This window comes from Octopus bimaculoides, chromosome 15 (assembly GCF_046866305.1).
Source record: "Octopus bimaculoides isolate indiv1 chromosome 15, ASM4686630v1, whole genome shotgun sequence".
Lineage (NCBI taxonomy): Eukaryota > Metazoa > Mollusca > Cephalopoda > Octopoda > Octopodidae > Octopus > Octopus bimaculoides.
In genome coordinates, this window is record NC_142942.1 from 56805509 (window position 1) to 56825508 (window position 20000).

A 20000-nucleotide genomic window follows, 5' to 3' on the forward strand; every position below is an offset into this window, starting at 1 on the left:
TTTTTAACTCATTTGGTCTGGAAGGAGGAGTTGTGCCAATAATTTTTGCAGACCTTCTAATACTGTTGGCGTTCACATTCCATTTGATTTGTTGCAAGTTGACAGCTGGAGAGTAGAGTTCCATTGTTTTTCTTAGAAAAGGAAAGACAATGCAGTATGGTTTGTGTTGGGCCTGATGGTTGAGGTAGAAACAATACCTCTGGTCATTACCATCTAAATTTCTATGGCTTGTAATAAGGTCGATTGGTTACTGGTTTCCATAGAGTAAACTGACCAAGATAACATTATATTGGAATAAGTTGCCAGTCTGTTGCAGGGTTACTCATTTACAATTGAATGGACAGGAGCAATTTAAAATGAAGTGTTTTGATGAAGCATACCATGCACCACCCTCTCAAGGAATTGAAACCATGATCTGGCGATTGTGAATATGACACTCTAACCACTACACCACTTATTTTCACTGGACACAATATGGATAACAAGATAAATAAAGATGAGTTACGAGTACTTGCGTGTTGATGAAATAAGACCAATCACACTTGAGGAGCTGAGGCATCGGTAGTAGCAGAAGAACAAGCCATGAAGTAGCATGTCTGTGGGTCAGAGGTTGGTGGAAGTCCTAGATGCCATGTGCAAGAGTATCTCCTTCCACTTGCTTGAAATCAACAAAGCGAAATATGCTCTGACTGTACCATTTTCATTATTCACAAACAATGCAGCTAGTGCTAGCCTCTTCCTTATCCAAATTTTCAGTACCCCTCTCTAGGGACTTATTCTGATTTAGAAATTTGGGAATGAGGAGGGACAAGCCTAAGAGGGTGATTTCAGTCACCTACGAAGCTTTTTTTGATGGGTCAGTTTAAAAAGATGCATTACCTGGAAAAGTTAGCATAAAATTGGTAGAGATGTGATCATTCAGTTGAGGAGGTGGATGTTGCATAGTATGTAGATGTATGGCAGTTACACTAGGTGCAGAGATGATTAGTTTGGTTGAGGCAGGGTTTTGGAGGTGCAAAAGTAATCAGTGGTGTTTGGAATGTCTGTTGTTTATTCCAAGGACCACTGTCAGGGGTGTGTTGATGTTGGCAACTGAGGATTGTAAATGATTTGGTCTCTGCTCCAACAACATCAGTTTAGTAACGAGCATGTGATCATCAATGCCACCAAGAAACTCGATGGATGGATGTTGTGTGTTAAATGTCCTTGATGCAGTTAGAGATATGGTTGAAGAGTTGTTGGTGTTTGGCAGGGTCTGCAAGATGAATTGGGCAAGGTGGAAGAAGTTTGTTTTTGGAGTCCCTGATTGAAGTCGGAATCTTAATTCATAGGGAGTGTGACTAATTTGTTTTTCTTTGAAACTAGTCATGTTTTTGTTCTAATCCCTAGTACACTGGGTAAACCCCACTTTATAAGTGGTGTTCACTCAATGGTTGGAGAACTTTGAAATGCAGTGGCAAAAGTACATGCATTTAAAAAGTGAGGGAGAGTTTTGCACCAAGTTGGAAATCTTTCTCCCTGATATCCAAAGTGAGGTGACAGCATTGCAGAGTGGAATCTACACTCGAGGGGGTACCACTTTGCAGAATGAAGTTTGAGTAAAAAATGTTAACTCCAACAGATGGAATGGACAATAGGATAGAGGTGCTGAGAAGTTTTGTTTTGGAGACATCTACTCATATCTTCCAGATACGATGTATTACCAAGTGCTAATGTCAGGATTTTAGGGTGGACCAGGGTCCACAGATATTAGATTCAGTTTTTGATATTTAGGCGAGTATCTAGATGTGAGTGCGTCATAAGGTCACACTAACTCAGTGACGAGTGTCTAGTCTGAATATATGAAACAGAGCAAACTCTACTAAACATCCATAGGCTGGTTGATATCAAATCTACTTTTCAAATATTGTCATAACAACTGTTAGTCAGTTCACTGTTTTGTTTGTCACTCAGTGTTCACTTTACTGGTGTGTGTGTTTATATATATATATGGAGAGACGGAAGATATCTAATATATGTGTGTGTGTGTATATATATATATATATATATATATATATATATATATAAAGTTGTAAATAATGGTCATTACATATTTTGCCTTTATTACAGCAAATTTGGCTTACACCTGTTTCCTGTAGTCATTATAGGCACGTTGATAATAGGTTTACTAATTCAGCCTATTGATAAGTTGATATATGTGTGTGTGTGTGTAGCTATATGTATATATATCATTATATAGCGTCTGGTTTGACTGGAACTGTTTCAGCTGGAGCGCTGTGCCAAGTCCCAGTCTGATTTGTCATGGTATATATATATCTATATGTATGTAGGTATGTATCTATCTATACAAACACACACGTGTGAGTGCTCAGGAGCGTAACGGTATCTTTTACGTTCCATGTAAACTATGTCAACAAGCCCATCGATGTTCTCAAAAAATATATACTGCTTGACTGTGTCAAGGCAATAAGTTTCGTTTTATATTTTACTTACGACACGGTTGCATGTTCCCAGATGTAAATATATATATATATACATATATATATATATACATATATATATATATATATATATACATACATATATATATATATATATATATATATATATATATATATATATATATATACATATATTTACATATATACATATACATATATATACATATATTTACATATATACATATACATATATATACATATACATATATATACATATACATATATATACATATACATATATATACATATATATATATATATATATATATATATATATATATATATATATATATATATATATATATACATATATTTACATATATACATATACATATATATACATATACATATATATATATACATATATATACATATACATATATATATATACATATATATACATATACATATATACATATACATATATATACATATACATATATATATATACATATATATACATATATATACATATACATACATATACATATATATATATATATATATATATATATATATGTCGTGTTAGCATGTGTGTGAGAGAGAGAGAGAGATACTCACTTTGCCTACTTAATCTTAGGATTAAAAAATAAATAAACAGAAAAACTTTGCAGTTCTTTTATTTATTTTTTACAAGTTTCTGTGTAAGTTTTGGTTTTTCGTTGGAACTATTTATGCTTTATTATTTTCCTTTTGTTATGTAATAAATAAGGGTGTTCTGCATACACTGTGATTTCCACTTGCAGGATGTATAGGGATTAGCATGTATTATATAGGGCACATATTATCAAGTAGAGATGAGATAACAAGATGACGACAGTGACAAAAATAATTGAAACATTTAACCTTATCCCATGCCGCCACCAGCAACAGCAATTTTGTTAATGCTGCTGCTACTACTACATTGACCTGAATACGTCTGTTAGGTTTAATACGGAGGTGTGTGTGTGTTTAATTGAACACAACAGGCTGTTTGTTTTGTTTAAGGGATGATGAGTTTCAAACAGCTTTTCTCCTCTCGTCCACTTCACAATTTTAATAAATCGTAATTATTAAATAAACACGAAAAAGAATTACACAGAGAAGGAAATCTTTCTGCAGTTTATGTGTTGTTACTTTGAACTGCGAGGAATTAAAAGTATGTCAATGAACTTCTTCACTTAGAAGCGGTTCGGTGTACGGTTCAAGACCCCAATCTTCGATCTCCACATTTTACTGATTGGCGAGGAAGCATTGAATAACATTGACTTTTACACTCATATTTTAATGACACAAAGCATTAATAAAGAAGATAGTAAATTAGGTTCTACGATCCATTCCGCTATGCGTATGTATGCAATAAAACAATACTCGTTCGCTTGCTGTATATAAATTTACAAGCTGACACCAAACTTGATCCCAAGGAATGCGTGTGCGTGTATATACACACACAACAGACATAGTAGGTGCCTTGGAGAAGAAAAGCGAGTGTATGCAGAATGAAAGGTAAAAGAACATCATTTAAGAATTGATTAGTAATTATCAAATAATAATTAACGGGTGATTGTGTGTGTATGGAGGCCGGTAGACTGTTCTTTTATTATCGTACGGAACAGCTATTTGCAGCTTCCTCTCCGCACTTAAAGAAAGCCTTTGAAATGATTCGAGAAGATAATATCAGTATGTAAAAAATGGACTATATATATATATATATATATATATATATATATATATATATATATATATACACACACATATATATATATATATATATACATAAAATTGTGCGTGTGTATTGCGGTGGATGAGCAACTTTTGAAGAATCTAACGATAGTCCGCGTTGATAAATACAGGTGAAAGAAGTCTGTGAAGTGGAATAAATTATTTGCTTCGAGGTCTTAGCGTTTAGGGAATACTATATATATATATATATATATATATATATATATATATATATATAACTGGTTTACACCTCACTTTCAAATATATGTTCTGTCTGAAAAAGAAACAATGTTTCTCTATTCCATGAAGCCAAAATATAGTTAAATGGATTTTGGGAGAGGAAATTATCAGACATTCTTGCCAAGATGTGGAATAAGTGACTCCAAGGACCTAGTCTTCAGCAATGCGACTTGTGATAGCTTCTACCTGGTCGCTCGGCCTGCTAAAAATAGCAGCCACATTACTCTCAAATCACGTGCTACCGTCTTTAAAAAAAAAGGTAAGACATATTTGAGTGGATAATATTGTCTAAAAAGATGAGATAGCCATGGCCACTATACATTTAATGATAGGTCTGATCGAACAGGGCTGACATGGAGCTAAACAGCAGAACAGAAGACAGACGCATACACGAAGATTTGAACTTGTGTGTGACACACTTTGCAATGTTTGACTCGATTCCCCCGATTTTCTTTCGGTTGTTTGAAAGACAAAAAACTACGTGACGTGTTTAACCCAGTTTATGTCTGTTGTCAACTTTCCATCTAGAGATCCTTTCCGTACCAATGCTCATTAAACCAATTTTTAGAATATCTTCTTACGAAGATACAAAAATTTACAAATTTATAAGGGATTAAGAGTATTTAGGTGCTGACGTTCGGGGTTTCTTTATTTTTCAAAGGCATTCAATAGTTTGTAGCGAAAATTCTCCGAGATATACAGGCCTTTCCCGAACGAAGTAACCCTACTTTCACTCGATGTGCTAGAAATAGCAACCACATTCTTCCTCAAAACAAACGACTTTCGTTAAAAGTCTCACTAAGAATTAGAATTAAACAAACTATCAGTACGTAATTTTGCCACAGTGTTCTTCTGTCTGTTTAATCACCACCCAGTGCTTGTTCTATTCCCATAAATACTCTATGTATATAAACCAATTTGTTGGTATATATATATATATATATATATATATATATATATATATATATATATATATATACATATATATATATTATATATAATAGTATATGCTGGTTGGGTTACTGCGTTGTTTTTTGTCAAGCGTGTTTGTGCATGTGTGTACGTATGTATGTGTATGCACGCGTGCCAGATTGTTAATTTTAATATGAAGGATTGAAGATAAAGAAAATAAAAAGCTGATGTGGATTATGTGTAGTTTTCGATATTGAAGTAGAGATATGTTATTGGCAGAAACATTAAATAGCAGTCTTTTTGTTTTTTTACAATAAATTACGATAGATCTTTATAGGAATAAGCCTCCATTCATCTTCGATAATATATAACCTGCAAATCCTACAATATGGGCAAAATCTAGGTACCTTTAGACAACACAATAACTGAATATTAAACACGTCGATTTCCATTGTTGGTTAGAATTTTTTTTTTAAAAGATAATCTATTTTCTGGCGTGAACTGATTTCATCGGGGTTACTCAAATTTCGTAAAGTCATGAAATGTATGTATACATATATATATATATATATATATATATATATATATATATATATATATATAGTCCTTATGGAAATCGAAAAGTCATCTTACGGTATATTTCTTCTCAATTTTGAAATTGAATGAACTGGAATGCATTGCTTTGCTTAAGAAGTGGCAAAAGGACAGATAATGAAAACCTCCTGGCCGTAAATGAAATTGCTTGTTGGTTGAAGGTTATCTCGCAAAGTTTCATATACTCCAATTTGTATTCCTCTCGCCTTCGAATATATAACACCAGACAACTGTTTGTCACAACCCAAACTGTAAAAATAAAAGGCATATGGGAAAAAAAGAAATGCAAGCTCAAGCAAATAAAGTGGAGAAGATTTACGTTACGAGACAAATTTAGTCGACGTATGTATTTTATGGGTGTAATTTGAGTCCCTAGCATTTATATACTACTCTATGTATTGTTGATGATGTCTGTTGTGTATTATAGTGGTGGTGGTGGTGGTATGGTGTGTTGCCTAGTTGATGATTGGTGAAGGTTGTCAGGACAAGTCGTCGTAAACTTGGTTTTGCTGAAGCAAGCCCGCCTACAAAGGTGGTCACCAAGTAAAGGGAAGGATCGACGTTCAGTCTTTTAAAAGTTGTTACAAAAGCATCAGAGAAAAACTGCTATTATCAGAGTAGACATGGGAGGGAGTTTTAGATCGACAAAATTTAACAAAAATGCTACACCGTCTTCAACCCTTCATCCCCCCCCCCCACTGTGTCGTTTATTTTAACCCATTCACTTTATTCGTATGCATGTCTGTTTCATTCATGATTTTCTAGAAACAAAAATTCTTGTTTGATCAGTCTTTACTGTCCGATATTCCCCAAACTTTCGCCCATCCTTCTTCCAAAAGTAAATGTAGGGATGAATGAAGTGTCTGTCTATTTCAATTCTTATGTTCCCTCCTTCCCTCATATCACACTTTATCATTTCGTTTCCTTTCACAGTGTAGACGAATAAATTATCATAACTCACCCCTTCCAAATTACTGAAGTAAACAAAGATGACGCACACATACGTAATGAATACCATTATTAACCACGAACGTCACAATCTTTCCGTTTTCTCCTCCCCCAAACGGTGAATGAAAAAATTAAAGTTAGGTTAGGTGAATAAATCCGCAACACAAAACTACATGTCCTGCTTCATGTGAAGTCATTAAACAAATAATATTTTGAGTTGATTATTAGCTAACATTCCATGTGCTGTACACAATGGCAACAATTTATATAATGGAATTACACATATGTGAAAGTAAAATATCCTCTCTTTATTCAATATCTAAAACCGATGAAACAAATTAAATCAATTAAATCAGTAATTTATTGAATTTTCGCCTGACTTTTCCCCCGGGATCCTCTTAAACATTTGTGGCTTCTTACCTTATCAGAAATCAACATCTTCATTATTAATTATTACTGTTGCACATAGCTAGGGAAGAAGTTTGTATTCACCAGATTAACACTAGCCCGATCTTAAAAGCTCTGGGTCACCCTATCGGATGCCCCTGGTGCGGCCCTCCTACATCAGAATTCGTTCGTTTAATCTCAGTCTGATAATACAGTCTGTTCGAGGGGCATTGGACTTAACATAATAGCTACAGCAGCACTCATGAATTGAGTAAATAAAATCATAAGTTATGACGCCAAATGTTTTCGTCCGTAAAAAAAGAAAAACGGATAAATCTATCTATAATAACTTCTCGGCGGAGTGGTAAGGTCTGGTACAGCTGTAGGATTAATTAAATTAATGTTTTACAATATTTGGTTTTCGTTCTCTTGCATTAAAATCTCTCTAGAGTAAAATTTCCTTTTTCTGTTCCTTTGAAGGCAGCTTTCACCCTCTGGACCTGCCGCCAGAAGTTCAAATCATGTATACCGAAGTCCGTATAAGGGCTAGTACGTAACTTTGGCATTGAGTATTATACAAATGCTAGAACTGGCTGCCATTGTATTGTGCCTAAAGTACCATCCACTCTATCTCAGTTCAGCACCAGGTATTGCCGTAGTCTAGGGTTCAACACCCACAGCTCCCCAATGCCCTGTCACAAAAATTGAGAAATTTGTATAGGGTGGAGGTGGATGTCTTCAAAAGGGAACTGGACATCCTCTTCTCCTTAATACTGGATGAACCAATAGCCTGACATGAGGTACAGACGAGGGCAGTGGAATCAAATACAATTACACACCAAATGTACCAACAGCTGGGAAAAAGGCACATGCAGGAGTGGTGATGTGAAACAGCAGACTGAGAAAACAGAAAGACCACACTGGTGCTCCAGCATGACCGCAGCTGCATGGCTGGAACAAATAAAAGAATATATTTTTATAAATGTGTGTGTGTGTATGTATGTATATGTATGTATGTATATATATGTATATATATATATATATGTATGTATATATATATATGTTTGTATGTATATATATATGTTTGTATGTATATATATATATATGTGTATATATGTTTGTATGTATATATATATATGTATGTGTATATATTTATGTAAGTATATATATATATATATATATATATGTATGTATATGTATGTATATATATGTATATATATATATGGGAGAATGTACGAAAAAAACAACAGACGAGGACAGGTGGTGTAAACAACAAAAGGATGTATTAGTATGACGCTCGGGAATACGGAAAGTCTTTAACGTTTCGAGCTACGCTCTTATATATATATATATATATATATATATATATATATATGTATATGTATGTATATGTATATGTATGTATATATATATGTATGTATATGTATGTATATATATATGTATGTATATGTATGTATATATATATGTATGTATATGTATGCATATGTATATATATGTGTATGTATGTATATGTATGTATATATGCATGTGTATGTATCTATATATGTGTGTGTGTGTGTGTGTATCTGTGTATATACATGTATGTATATGTATGTATGTATGTATATATATATATGTATGTATATATATATATATATATGTATGTATATATATATATATGTATGTATGTATGTATATATATGTATGTATATATATGTATGTATATATGTATGTATATATATGGATATATATATACATGTATGTATATATATATATATATATATATATATACATATATATACATGTATATATATATGTATGTATATATTAGTAGTGGGGGTGGGTACGCTGAAAGTGTAGCTGCTAGAATAAGAATAGCCTGGGCAAAGTTTAGAGAGCTCTTACCCCTGCTGGCGACAAAGGGACTCTCACTCAGAGTAAAAGGCAGACTGTATGACGCATGCGTACGAACAACCATGCTACATGGCAGTGAAACATGGGCTGTAACTGCTGAGGACATACGTAAGCTCGCAAGGAATGAAGCCAGTATGCTCCGTTGGATGTGTAATGTCAATGTGAATACCCGTCAGAGTGTAAGTATCTTGAGAGAAAAGCTGAACATTAGAAGCATCAGTTGTGGCGTGCAAGAGAGACGATTGCGCTGGTATGGACATGTGGTGAGAATGGAGGAGGATAGCTGCGTGAAAAAGTGCCACACCCTAACAGTTGAGGGAACCCGTGGAAGAGGTAGGCCCAGGAAGACCTGGGCTGAGGTGGTGAGGCAAGACCTTCGTACATTGGGCCTCACCGAGGCGATGACTACTGACCGAGACCTTTGGAAATGTGCTGTGCGTGAGAAGACCCGGCAAGCCAAGTAAGATCATTGCCAGTGCCCCTGGACTGGTTCTTGTGCGGGTGGCACATGAGATGCACCATTTTGAGCGTGGCCGTTGCCAGTACCGCCTGACTGGCTCCTGTAGGATTTTCGAGCGAGATCGTTGCCAGTGCCCCTGGACTGGCTTGTGCGGGTGGCACATAAAAGACACCATTTCGAGCGTGGCCGTTTTCGTGCGGGTGACACGTAAAAGCACCCACTACACTCTCTGAGTGGTTGGCGTTAGGAAGGGCATCCAGCTGTAGAAACTCTGCCAAATCAGACTGGAGCCTGGTGTTGCCATCCGGTTTCACCAGTCCTCAGTCAAATCGTCCAACCCATGCTAGCATGGAAAGCGGACGTTAAACGATGATGATGATGATGATGATATATATATATATATATATATATATATATATATATGAGGGAAAGGTACTCATAAGTGGGCTAGTTACACCCCTGGCATAGGCCACGGATTATGGTCTCACTTGGCTTGCTTGGTCTTCTCAAGCACAGCATATTTCCAAAGGTCTCGGTCACTAGTTGTTGCTAATTAGTTGTTAACTATACGGGTGACTAGGCTATAGCCAACACCGCTAGATATTTTGAGCATCTCTGTGTGATTCCTGATCGGCTGGGGGCTTTCCCTGTCTTTATTCTCTTAATTGCTTTATCTACCAAGGTACTGTCAATTCGGATAGCTGGTCCCTCTGTTGGGTTGACATTCGGCAGACTCTCTTTCTCCTATTCATTCTCTTTATTGAGCAACCTTTCATAGTGGTGTCTCCAAACCTCTCTCTTTGCAGCCTCGTTTAGTGCAAGTGAACCATCATCCATGCGAACACATTTCTCTCCCACGACATCACGGTTCTCTATCACACGCTGTCTTGCAACACGAAATACCTCAAGTCTTTGGTCCTCACAGCTCAGAATATTGGCAATTTTTTTCTTATCTGCTTCCCCTCTGGCTAAATAAACCTGTCTCCTAGCTTCCCTTCTGGCAGTCTGATACAATTTCCTTCTACCACCGTTCTTCCAGTTTTTCCAAGCCTGTTTCCTTTCTCTAATAGCCTTGTCAACAACATTCTTCCACCACCACGTTATTTTCGGTCGAGAGGGGACTTTGCACCATCCACAGATTTGGTCAGTGGCCCTTAGCAAGTTGTCCTGTAGAAACCTCCTGTTGTCTTCTACATCGTGTGAAGCTATATCCCCTTCTATTTCGTCAAAGGCTTTGAGTAATACGTCTCTAAATCTCTGTCCATTCGCAGGGTGTATGTGTGTGTATATATATATGTATATCTGTGTGTGTGTGTGTGTGAAAAAGTGCCACACCCTAGAGGTTGAGGGAACCTGTGAAAGAGGTAGACCCAGGAAGACCTGGGATGAGGTGGTGAAGCACGACCTTTGAACATTAGGCCTCACCGAGGTAATGACTTGTGACCGAGACCTTTGGAAAATATGCTGTGCGTGAGAAGACCAGGCAAGCCAAGTGAGACCATAATCCGAGGCCTCTGCCAGGGTTGTAGCCCACTTATGCGTACCTTTCCTTCATTGGACACTAAGCTCTTCTTGTGAAGACCTGTTGAGGAAAGTGAAATCTAAATCGAACCAAATTCGATGACTGGCATCTATGCCAACCTCTCCTTCATTAGACACTAAACTCGGCTTGCGAAGACTTGTTGGAGGAAGTGAAATCGAAATCGTGATGGCACGAGCACTAACTGAGCCTGATCATTGCCAGAGCAGCCATCTGGCTTCTGTGCCAGTGGAACGTAAATGGCACCATTTGAGTGTGATTGTTACCAGCGTCGCCTTACTGGTACTTGTGCTGGTGGCACGTGAAAAAGCATTTGAGCGAGGTCGTTGCCAGTGCCGCTGGACTGACTCCTGTGCAGGTGGCATGTAAAATACACCATTTTGAGCGTGGCCGTTGCCAGTACCGCCTGACTGGCCTTCGTGCTGGTGGCACATAAAAGCACCCACTACACTCTCGGAGTGGTTGGTGCTAGGAAGGGCATCCAACTGTAGAAACTCTGCCAACTCATTTGGAGCCTGGTGCAGCCATCCGGTTCGCCAATCCTCAGTCAAATCATCCAACCCATGCTAGCATGGAAGGCAGATGTTAAACGATGATGATGATCAAACAGTTCCAAAGTGTGTTCACCACATCTCTGGGACAAGTGAACAAACCAGCAGATTTCTTTGCCACTTTACCTGTAACCAAAGAGGCAAAAACTGAGTACATCAATATTGAAGAAGATGTACTTTACTTCAAAGTAATAGGAATGATAATTTAATAAAGTTAAAATGTAGAAAAATTTGTTTTTTTTTAGATATGTATACATGTGATAGATTTTGCAGTGAACAATCTGAAGGAAAAAAACAACTTTTTCTCTTTAAGATATCCTTTAATAGTACCCAAAATGAAAATTGATCCAAAATGCAGCAAAACGATCACACAACAATACTGAGCAGACAGAGACGATGCAGGTATTATTTAATAATTCTTTTATCAGTAAAACTTTTACTGAAAATTTTATTCTGAAAAAGAATTACTTGATTGTGATTATTTACTCCGTGCAGTTGCAAAATATGTTTCTTTCTAGTTCTGCTGACTGCCACATTGTGATACGTGTGAGGCAGGGCAGGAAAAGGCAAGTATACTTCAACATGAGTGAATGATTCCACTTGCTATTTTTTAATGATTATTGCAAAACCTGGAATAGCAGAAAGTTGATGTTTGTTTAAAGAAAAGTAAAAGACTGATATCACTAGGTCTTTAATTTTAGAATGAATAGTTTGTATCATTTATTACAGTGTGTGTGTGTGTGTGAGCGTGTGTATGTATATATATATATATATATATATATATATATATATATATATATATATGTATGTATCATCATTTAACATCTGTCTTCCATGCTGGCATGGGTTCGACAGTTTGACAGGAGTTGGCCAGGCAGAAGACTTAACCAGGCTGTTGTGTCTGTTTTGGCAGGGTTTTGACTGCTGGATTCCCTTCCTAACACCAATCACCCCATAGAGTGGACAGAGTGCTTTTTACGTGGCACCAACACAGGTGAGGTCACTTTAGCATGGTTTTTACAGCTGGATGCCCTTCCAAATGCCAACCACTTCAGTGTGAACTGGATGCTTTTTGCATGGTACCAGCACCTGCAGGGCTACCAAGTAACTTGCAAGACAAGGAATTTTGAGAGGGGAGGGGGCATTGGCGGAGGTGATCTTGGGTCAGATGATGAAAGGTTATAGTGAGACAGAGGGACAGAGAAGCTAAAACAGGTGTCTTGCTATAGAGGAGGTACATGTGTGTTTATATATATATATATATATATATATATATATATATATATATATATGCAAAGTCATGGAACACATTGTCAAGAGGAAACTGATCGCGTTCCTCAAAGATAATGACTTGCTCCCTGACAACGCACAGTTTCTGCTCAGGAAGAAGCTGCCTTACACAACTTTTGCAGCATTATGGCTGTTGAAACAACCAACGAACTGCTCAATGTGGATGTGATATATTTTGTCTTTGCAAAGGCTCTTGATAAAGTCGATCCTGGGATGGAGATGTTACAAGCTACAGAGACTCAGCATAGTCAGAAAACTAGGGCAGCGGTTATATGACTTCTAAAAAGACAGAAGCCATGCTGTGACAGCCAATGGAGTCCTCTCCAAAGAGACAGTAATAGTGAGTGGAGAGCCTCTTGGAAGTCCACTACTGTTCATGGTGGTTCTTTTAGACATGCCACCAGTTACACAGACAGCCACACTTACTAGTTATGCTGATGACACAAGAACAGTACAAGTAGTCAAGGAACCTTCTGGGGCTAATCTTCCACAGAAAGACTTAGATGCCATATATAAATGGGCTGAAGAAAGCAACATGCAACTTAATTCAGGTAAATTCCAAGCCTTCCACTACCAGCTAATTGGTGCTCACACCTGCAACAATGGTACTCTGGACCAAAAGAAATGGCAATCCCAGAGTCAAATGCAGTGTGTGTGATGTGGGAATTGATATGAGCAATGTTGCCTTGTTTCACGTACATATCACCAAGATGTTGGCAGTGTGGAGGCGAATGGCCGGATGGATTCTGAGGACCTTCAGAACAAGGGATGAGGGAACTACACTGGTTGTGTGGAGGACATTTGTACTCTGCTGTCTGGACTGCTGCTCTCAACTGTTGTCACCCTACAGTGTCAAGTTAATAGTAGAACTTGAGGCAATTAAGCAGTGCTACACCAGGAAGATTGCATCAACAGTTGAGTTTCTGGGAGCAAAGACGGGAGATGTCTGTAGTGATATATGTAGATCCTGGAGAGGCTGGCACTAAACTTTGGTATCAAGAGCTATACCAGCCTCCAAACTGGACATCATTACACTGTTCCGAAAGGTCCCAGCTATCCTGTCCAGAGTGAGAACCATGTAATGCAATAGCTTGGGATTCAAATGCCCACAGCTACTTAGTGTCTGGCCAAAATATCTAAGAGATCTTCATGGAGTAGGGGTAGATATTTTCAGCAAACATCTTGATCTTCTGCTGTCCAAGGACCCAGATTTAGCTATGTTACAGCAAGAAACTTAAAAGAGGCAGTTGTGTCAAACCCCTTCCCTTCATCGAAAGCCGATCATATAAGAATGGCCACTGAAAAGGTGATGACATTGGCGTTACTCCAGCTTGGCCAGAAACATATAAAGCAAACGATTTGTGCATTTGTGTGTGTATATATATATATATATATATATATATATATATATATATATACACACACACGCATACAAATATCTGAGATGTACATTTAGTAAATATAAAGCTAGGTGTTTTGAATAAACCACTTGATCTCCTGCTGTCCAAAATCCCAGATGCACTTATATCAGCAAGAAACTCATAAGAACGCAGGTGTGTCGAACTTCCTCCGTCACCAAAAGCCAATCGCATAAGAATGGTTAGTGAAAAAGTGATTACACTGGCGGTGCTCCAGTATGGCTATGGCCTTTGGGCTGAAACATATAAAACAAAAATAAAAAGTGCACATGCACACGAGCAAGTTGTAATTGACGCCTGTTTGTAGGCCTCTGTCACCAACACCTGACTGAACAAGTTAATGAGAAGGGTAGGGAGGGAGGATAGAGCAGCAAACGAGCAGGCCTTGCTTTACCAGGAATACTGGTCTGACAAGTGTTCATTGTGCAGATAGCACTTGAGTTATAGGGTCACATCGATAACATTACATGCATAGACATATATATATATATATATATATATATATATATATATATATATATATATATATATATATATATATATATATATATATACATGCATAAATATATGCACACACTTGCTTATGTGCATCTACAAAGACATGTAAAAAAAGTCATGATGCACACGCGCGCAAGTACCAAAGGGTGATTTTCACGGGGAACACAAGTGCAGATGCAGGCACCTACATATCTGCGTACACTAACTCAATTACGCATTTACAAACCCTTGGAACTGTCTTAACTCCAACAATCTTGTCACTTTGCAACCGGCTTGAACACTACACACAAGGAGCCGGTAGTCAGGGTGTGATGTGAGGGTGATTAGGTTGCCTTTTTTGTCTACCAGTTTGGCTCAGTGTAATGTGTCAATGTAGTGTTATTTAGTTTCAGCTCAGCTCACATCGAGACAACATATGAATGATCCAAGTTTTCCAATCGTGACCAATCGATCTCTTCGCGTGTACAATGCACCGAAGGCTACACCAACTATGTCTATCTAAGAAGGTAGGGTTTGATATGAGGGGGATTTGGCTACTATTTTTAGCATGCTGAGCGACCGCGTAGTGTCTTCCGCAGTATATACACTGCAGAGTTTAGTGATGGGCATAGTTCCAATATTTGTCACACTCCAAATGAATGTTGGCGGAGGTCCCAAAGGCAGGTAAACTTTGATTTACTCTTTTAAATAAGACGAGGGTTCGTCCTTTCTAAAACAATTTAGGGAATGTAAAAAGAAAAAAAAAAACAAAAACGAAATAAACCTCAGCAAAACAGCGGAACTACCGCCTCCCCACAGTCTCTCTCGCTCTCTATTTATATCGATGTAAATATTTACATGTGTAATATACACATACATGTATACATATATGCATATTTTGTTTATACACACATATATATACACTGTGTGTTTGTGTGAAATGGGTGTATATCTAGTATCGAGCGCAGCTACAGCGATTCATTATAGTTCGATGAGGAAACTATTCAATCAATACAGCTTTTAATGGAAACAGGATTTAACAAGCTGGATCTTAAATATTTGAGTCCTGCTCAAGGCAACATCGTTTTTAATTAATTTTCTGATTCAAAAGATGTACTCCTAACACAAAATAAACTTTCACATACACACGCACCCACATATGTAGTTTGTGTCCGAAAATACGGTTTCAGTCTGAAGATATATATCCTACTCTTCCTCCTCCTCCTACCTGGTTGCTATTAGCAATAAATTACCAACTCAGCCTTTACTATATTTTCATTTTACTCCAGTGTGGTGTGTGTGTATATATATATATATATATATATATATATATATATATATATATATATATAGAGAGAGAGAGAGAGAGAGAGCTATTTATTCTAGTGAAGCCTTAAGCTAACAAGTTTTGGGTTCTGATGATACGCCATAAAGCTAAACCCTTTATGGACGTGAAACCTAAGGTAATCTCATAAACCGACCTTATCTAACTTATATATATATATAAAATGTATATAGTGTAGGTGTGTGGCTTAGTGATCAGGGGGTGTTGGACTCAGGATTGTGGTTTCGATTCCTAGGTCCGGCGATGCGCTGTCTTCCTGAGTAAAATTCTTCATTTCACGTTGCTTCGGTTCACTCTGCCGGCAAGAACTAGTATCCCTGCGACGGATCGGCGCCCAGTCCCTGGTGGGGTGTGTGTGGATATATACGCATAAGAATCTGGGATACCGATCTCACGATTCTACATGACTCGGGAAGGAGCTATATCTTTTTATTTCTTTAGAATACCACCAGCTTTGGTATCTCGTAAGACATTCGCTGTTCTCTCTGAGAATCTTAGCCATGTCCTTGCGACCCCACGTAATACATTGAGATATTATTTCTCGAATGATTTACAGAATATAACTTTTATGTCCAAGAAACACTACTTAATTTATCTAGACAGGGAAGTTTTTGAATTCTCTCTCACAAAATGCTATTTAAAAGTGTGTGTGTGTGTGTGTGACGTTGTGATTTACGATTGAAACGTGGCCCTTAACCTGGTACAAATAGCTACCAAATTTCCCTTAAATCACAACTGCTGTCTGGGTAATGCAGTACACTATCAATAGATGAAGAAAGAAAGATGAGATGGTCGAGGCTGGAACATGTTCGATCATTTGGTTCTCTGCTCCTCGATTAAGACTGACTTGGGCTGTTAAACAGTGTTTGCAAAGCCTCTAATTGGGGTTTCGTCTCGCTAGAAACAGCAGTCATTTCAATTAAATAAGGAAGGGAAACGACTGGAATGCCTTTAATCGTAAGTCGGCGACACCCGGTGTTTAGGGTTAGGGTTTTTGTTACGCTGAAAACGGGTGATGTACGTATTCTTTACCTCCGCCCACAAGTCTACTCGATCAGGCGGTGGTATCATGGGCGGAGGTAAAAAAATCATGGACCGCACCCCTTTGCGATTTTTTAAAATTTTAATTAGTTTTTTTTTACAGGAACACACTATATCGAGGGCGGAGATTCCGAATCTGCAAAAAAAAAATCTGCATTTCAAAATTTAACACAACCCTCCACCCACCCGCATAATTTTCTTAAACTTTCACTTTAAAAAAAAATTTGGGGGAGTGAAATACGTTGAAAAATACAGAGAGGATTCTGAAAAAAAACAAAGAAAACAAAACAAATTCTGTAAAATTTCAATTTTTCAAAAAAACAAAAAAAAAAAACAAAATAAACATCCCCTCCCCTCCGTCCTAATGTTTCATGACGAACATAACCCCAACATGTGGTTGAGGGTCTTTTGGAATTAAGAGAGGTATGTAAAAATTAGATTTTTACACACACAACAAAATGACATAAAAAATTTTTTTTTCTCTTTTGGTAATTCGTATTTAGAATGTTGGTCCTTCGTTTGGCTGTTGTTTCTAGCTTGTCAGATTTCCGGTTGGGGCGGATTTCAATTTTGAAATTTTTTTCTTTGCTAACTCGTATTAAAATTTGAAAACGCGTTTCTAGCATTGGGGGTGGGTGAAGAGGGTGGATTTAAAATTTGAAATGCAGATTCTTTTGCATATTCGGAATCTCGGCCCTGGATATAGTGTGTTCATGTTAAAATACCCCCCCCCCCCCAACGGTACCATGTGGATAAGCAAGTTGTTCATTTCATTCATATTATCTTTCTGATTAGTTATTAACCTTTCAGTTCGATATTTCATGTTTACTAAACTACCGTTTAAAGATGTTTACTTTGTATTAATTAGCTTCAACAAAGCAAAACTTCTTGTCGCTTAATCGCATTTTAAAATCTATATTTAGTTTTATACAGGGTGGAGAGGATTGCGATTCGGATCTTTTCTATTTGGCTTTCACTTTTCAATCCTAAAACTTCAAAAAGTGAAGCCAAACAGAAGAGATCCTGCGATTCTTTTTAAAGAAGCTAACGAAGGAGACTATGGTTGTTTCGACCCGCAAGAAATAGCAGTGTTATCTCTGAAAATCACATCCTATTATCTAAATAAAAAAAACAATGTCGTAATACATACATATATATATATATATACATACATATACATATACACATATATATATATATATATACACAACATGACGAGATGAGCACGGTTGAAACACCTTTGATCATTGATTTGTTTACTCAAGGCTCACTCACCTGTGGCTAAACTACAACAGCACTGATATGTTTCACGACATATATATTAAATCCATCAATTTCTGTTAATGACACTTCCTTCACCCATTTTATTACATTAAGAGCCCATCTATTCATAACGAGGCCGCAACCCTTACACGCTAACATTGCAAACTCCCAGTTTATCGTGACCCAGTTTTGATATTTGGTTGTAGCTGCTACGCCTGTGCCACTCTGCTACGTTTTGTTAGTCAACAACATTTTCCCCCAACTTCAATTTCTTCTCCTTTGAACTAACTCCTAGAGATCTCGCCCTCCCCATTAAAGCTGTAAGCATTAGCCTATGTCACAAATATTCATCCAGTTACACTCTGGTTGTATCGGTAAATGATGAAATGTTCATTAGAACTTTCGAATGCTACTAGTGATGGGCATTAAAACACATGAAAATCTGAAAATATAAAGCGGAGATATTAGTAAGGTCAGTGAGTGGAGAGAAAAAGGAAACTAAAATAACGTTCTCTGCTGAGAATGCCCTTCACCGAAGAAAGGATATTTTATTACCTGGAATTGTTTTATCTACGATAAGAGGTAGTTGGCAGACACGTTAGAACATCCGACAAAATGTTACTGAGAATTAGTTACGGCCCTTTACATATCCATTTCAAATCCCACCGAGGTGAACTTTGCCTTTCCGGGATCAATAATTAAGTACTGGGTTGCTTTATATTCCTGTAATGCATGCATGTCGGATGTGAATGGAATGACATATTGTCGAAGACTTCGCCGCACGCTTCGCTAAGCACATCTAAATTATTAATAAATTGCACACCTTTTATAAATATAAATAAATTAATGATTAAGAATTTTGTAAAATAAATAAATACACCTATGTAAATAACAAATGAGAAAAGCAAGTGAATCCACTGAAAGGAACCGAGCCAGCTTTTGCTTACCGAGCATATATATCTACTAATCAAATAATATATACTGCAAAAGAGGGCGGGAGAAGACGGGAGTAAATAAATTAAACGTTGGAAAGTAAGGCACATCCAATTGGGTGGTAATGGCGCTGAAAATCGACTCCTAAATTAACTGAAAATAATTAACTGATACTTTGTTTTTGAGAAACTAGTTTGAACTAATTAATGTAACTGATGTACAAAGTTTCCGATTCACGCATGAGTGGAGAAAGTGAAAGAATTCCGTTCCTCTTCGATGGTATAATAATTATACACAAGAATTTTAAGAAATAATTTTGCAAGTGGAGCTGGAATCAACGTTTACTTTCATGGCTATGTATCCGCGTTTTATTTACTGATTTCTCATTCACACACACGGTCCTCTCCGCTAACATTCCTCTAGCTTTGGATAACCAGTTCCACTGACATGTGCCCGACATGTGTAGTCTCTGTAGGCAGATACGAAATGGTGATTTAGCCACAATC

The 20000-nt window shown here is 37.2% G+C and overlaps 2 protein-coding genes across 7 annotated transcripts in view; one reads left to right on the plus strand and one right to left on the minus strand.

Moving 5' to 3' along the window:
* The window catches only part of LOC106882513 (peroxisomal leader peptide-processing protease), a 63775-nt gene extending 57142 nt beyond the window's left edge, over positions 1-6633 (minus strand). For both annotated transcript variants that reach the window (XM_014933211.3, XM_089363918.1), the window contains exon 1: positions 5988-6633. The gene's annotated coding sequence lies outside the window, so the exon portion shown is untranslated. The remainder of the gene's footprint in view (positions 1-5987) is intronic.
* The window catches only part of LOC106882512 (uncharacterized), a 147189-nt gene that overhangs the window by 5605 nt on the left and 121584 nt on the right, over positions 1-20000 (plus strand). For 2 of the 5 annotated variants that reach the window (XM_089363912.1, XM_089363915.1), the window contains exon 1: positions 15701-17721. The exons of 2 other annotated variants lie outside the window; for them this stretch is intronic. The gene's annotated coding sequence lies outside the window, so the exon portion shown is untranslated. Of the gene's footprint in view, positions 1-12110; positions 12130-15700; positions 17722-20000 lie in introns of those variants that run through there. One more of the 5 variants, XM_089363913.1, reaches the window with a different exon arrangement.